Source organism: Brienomyrus brachyistius, unplaced genomic scaffold (genome assembly GCF_023856365.1).
Source record: "Brienomyrus brachyistius isolate T26 unplaced genomic scaffold, BBRACH_0.4 scaffold143, whole genome shotgun sequence".
Classification (NCBI taxonomy): domain Eukaryota; kingdom Metazoa; phylum Chordata; class Actinopteri; order Osteoglossiformes; family Mormyridae; genus Brienomyrus; species Brienomyrus brachyistius.
The window spans coordinates 67,184-71,577 of NW_026042418.1; the positions used below are offsets into that span (position 1 = coordinate 67,184).

The 4,394-nt window shown below is 47.4% G+C and overlaps 1 long non-coding RNA gene across 1 annotated transcript; it reads left to right on the forward strand.

Annotated features, from left to right (window-relative positions):
* Positions 1 to 1,527: 1,527 nt before the first annotated feature.
* LOC125728007 (uncharacterized) lies at positions 1,528 to 4,001 on the forward strand. Its single transcript, XR_007388895.1, has 3 exons — positions 1,528 to 1,804; positions 2,010 to 2,075; positions 3,203 to 4,001. It is a non-coding gene; the product is annotated as an uncharacterized LOC125728007 (long non-coding RNA).
* Positions 4,002 to 4,394: the final 393 nt, after the last annotated feature.

The following is a 4,394-nucleotide window of genomic DNA, read 5'->3' on the forward strand; positions in this document are numbered from 1 at the left end:
CACCAGGGACAAACACTAGACCTCAATGGGGACCATGGAAGAGAAGAGGTGGTGACAGAGGCAGAAGTAGGAACCACTGGAGAGACAAAAATGCTGGACAGGAACAGGAACTGAGGCTTAGACAGATACACAGGGAGTCTTCTGGACCCTGGGTTGCTGGGAGAAGAACGTAAATTGTGGGGTCTCCTGGGCCAATTTCCCGGAGAGGCAGGACCCCCTCTGGACCACTGAACTGGAGCAGGACTCAGGGCAAGGCCCAGGGGGTCTTACTGTAAGTCTTCCAGAGCGGTATTCTCCTGGTCTGGAGATGCCATGGCAATGGCAGGAGATGAGGCAGGTGCTGGTGACACGTCAGGAGTTGACAGAGCGGGTGCTGGCAGGAAGTCAGGAAATTATGAGGTAGGTACCAGTGGGATGTCAGGAGTGACGTCAGGTAGGACGTCAGAAGATAATGGGGTGGGTCCTGTAGACGAAGAGGCAGGTGCTGGCGGGACATCAGAAGATGGGGTGTGGCTGGGACACCTGGAGGCGGGCAGGCCAAGGTCACGACACCAGAAGGCGGGCAGGCCAAGGTCACAACACCTGGAGGCGGGCAGGGCAAGGTCACGACACCAGAAGGCGGGCAGGCCAAGGTCACGACACCAGAAGGCGGGCAGGCCAAGGTCACAACACCTGGAGGCGGGCAGGGCAAGGTCACGACACCAGAAGGCGGGCAGGCCAAGGTCACGACACCTGGAGGCGGGCAGGCCAAGGTCACAACACCTGGAGGCGGGCAGGGCAAGGTCACGACACCAGAAGGCGGGCAGGCCAAGGTCACGACACCAGGAGGCGGGCAGGCCAAGGTCACGACACCAGAAGGCGGGCAGGCCAAGGTCACGACACCAGGAGGCGGGCAGGCCAAGGTCACGACACCAGGAGGCGGGCAGGCCAAGGTCACGACACATGGAGGTGGGCAGGGCACAGCCGGGACACCTGATTCTGGTCTGGGTAGTATGGCTGTTGCAGTGTTAGGCGGCCCTTCTTGGACCGGGAGCCTGGGACTTGGGCAGAGAGACCCTCTCTGGGCTGAGAGCCTGGAACTTCTCTGGGCCAGAGGGTGCACCAGCAGCATGGAAGGAATCTGGAGACACCACTGACGAGCAGTGAAGACACAACAAGACGAAGACGAGCTCTAAAGGCATACCAGTGGTTTCACCCGGGTCTGTGCTGGCCCAGATGCTGGGGGCACAGCAGTGGCCTTGGGACAAGGCTCCAGAGTCACTGGATTTGGAGAGGGCCACAGCCATGGGAATGGCTAGCTTCTTCTTACAACTGGGAATGGCTGACTGGACTTTGCTGGGCTATGGGGTGCCAGCAAGCGGATGTGTGACAAAACATTGTATTGCTATTCAATATCGCTGAATTATATCATTCAGTATCAGGTTCAGTATCATTTACTTTTCTGTGTAATTTTCGAAAATTGTATCCGTAGTTTAATAGCGGTTCAATCAATATATACGTGCTGCCCTCTGGTGGTGACTTGAGGGAAAATTCATGGCCGTAGAAAACAAGGTAGTTTATGGGCAAAATGAATAAGCAAGCAAACATCAGAAACGGGCAAGCAGCGCACATGGTTTATGCTTAACTTGCAGCTCGTTATCCACGGCAGACCCAGGTAGGCGCCTGGGTTGAAACCAGGCTCTTGCCCTGATCTAGGCGATAATCCTAAAAAGACAATCAACCCGCTGGTAACTGCGGTGTTCGGAGTCATGCAGCAAGCGTGTTGGGAAACACCCCTCTGGATGTGATCAAGACCAGAATGCAGGTTAGATTGACCGTTCGGTGAACTGTGTGAAAGTCACTGGTGAAATGTCATATGCCTGGTTAGCCTTGTATTTATCTAATGAACTTTGGTGGATGAATTTGCTGTGGGAAGTATCATCAACATCGTTTCTGCATCTTGTGATCAAAAGTTTAGTAATCGCTTTTCCACGTATCTGCTACATCCTCACATGCATCTTCCTTGACAGAGTCTGGAAGTACAAAAGCACCCTTGACTGTGCAGTGAAGATCATGAGATATGAAGGACCACTGGCGTAAGTACTAGAGGAATAACACGCAGTGTGTACAAGCAACACAATCCCCAGTCTCTACATTACTTGCTCGAAAAGAAACAAAATGTTTCAGAATGGATCATGAACTATGCGAAAAACGTTGGCTAATTTGTACGCGTGCCAGTTCCCGTGTAAAGAAAAATGCAAAGACAAGTGTAATTTGATTACGGGCAAAGGAGTTCTTGGACACAAGACCGCAAAACAGCACCCTCTTGTGGTCATCGTATAGGAGTTTAGTATTATGCACGTTTCTCGCGTGTTTCTCTGTAAAACATAGATAATACATCCAAAACAAACAAAGTAAAACAGCATAGCAACCAAAGTATATTAAAGGCGTCTTAATTAATTTTCACTATTAATAATTTTATTTTTGGGATCTACTTTACATGCTTCAGTGTTCCAAAAACTCATTATTTTTCTCATGCTATACATCTCTATTCGTCCTCCGTCTGAAACACTGTGATAGAGATTTAAATCCCACCTTTGATGAGCACAGTGTGCTCTGATTGGCCAGCCTGCCTGATCGATCTGCTTGACCTACATATTCCACCACTATCTTGCAGTATGCAGGCGGAGCCTTGCAGGTAAACAGCCAATAAGGATTGTGTTAGGAGGTCACCTCACCATGTCACAGAAGTAAGGGCTGGAATTCCTGCGAGGCATTTCAGGCAGATTAAAGAAGAGTGGTTTCTGTAGTGAAAGTTACTCCCTTTGTGTACTTTGGGCCTTGAAGCTTTGCAGACCATTTACATGCATATAAAGCTGTATACCAAACTGAAAGACAGGGACAAGACGGACAAGTATAGTGAGGATGCGGCAACTAAAGCTTTCCTCAGTTATCTGAGAATTAGAGAAGTTAAGATGTCATTGTAGCATCTGGATGAACGTCGAGATGTGTTGCATCTAGGCAAGGTCATTGGTAAGGCTGACTACCAAGAATAGGAAGCCATTGATCCTCTTCTCAAAATCATTAGGACAGAAGTTGTCCTGACATCTGTCTGTTGTCAGTAAAATCTGATCTGTCCTGGTCTTCCACAGGGCCACCCTGCACGGTGGCATTGTGGAAGTTTTATTTTTTGGTCTGCTAAATGTTCTTCTCCTCCTGATAGATTTTACATGGGGAACGTTCCACGCCTGGCTCGCGTGTCTATGGATGTCACTGCAGTGCTCGTGGTCTACGATCAGGCGGTCAGGCTCCTCGACATGGTTTGGAAGACGCACTGAAAGGTGACGGCGGCGTGGAGCATCTTGGAGCTGCCGCTTCCCTGAGGGACACATCCAGGAAACGTTCTGTTAACTTCAAAGCGACGTTCTCCAACGTAAAATATCATTCTGATGCTGCTGTTTCATGTTATTCTAATGAGAATTAGGCCTCTGGCATATCCAGCTTTATTTATTTTTAGCTAAAAATGTTTAGTCAGTAAATAGTAAGCACAGACACATTTTTATGAATAAAATGAGAGCATCAGTCAGGGTTGTACCACTTCCTCGCCTTTCGACATGTCAGGTGGCTTGACTTTTGGTACTCTGCTGTCCTCCCGCAGTCCAGGGACATTAAGTTAAGCTAACTGGCACCTCTGAACTCCCCAAAGTATGTGTGTATGTGCCCATAGATGGACTGACAGCCCATTTAGAATGTTCCCCTGCCTTGCGCCCTGTGCTGCCTGGGATAGGTTCTAGGCCACTGTAACCCTGTCCACAATAAACGATTAGATGATGGATGGATGGATGGATGGATGGATGGATGGATGGATGGATGAAAATACCAAAGAAATAAAACTGATTTGCTGATTTTTTTTTTCTTGTGATAGTGGCATGATCCTGTTTTCACTTGATGGATATGTTGGAATTTATTCATTTATTTGCATTTCACTTAATGAAAGTACCGGAAGGACCATTACTCTGCAATATTCCACCTGATGTATTTGCTAGTGTGTTTCTACTACATTAAATTTAAGAAGTCACGCGTATTGATATAGGCGTTCTTTGAATTCAGTTTTCATTGTTGATATTTACAGTATTGCATTTTTGCTGAAAAGTTGTCTGACTATGAAAAATGCAACAACTAACCTATCCGTCGTATTCTTTTAAACTGGAGAACTGTACCATGCAGATTTAACAATGGGCGATGAGATCCTAAGGGTAACAGGAACACCTAACGATCGATTATATCATTTATTTTTAAACACGTTAAGATTCAATTTTGCCTGATTTAATTTAATTGGTGGATAAAAACGAACGCAATTAATGAACTATCGTTGAAATAAGGGGCACTCTTGCGTCTAGAATTAAGGTTAGATT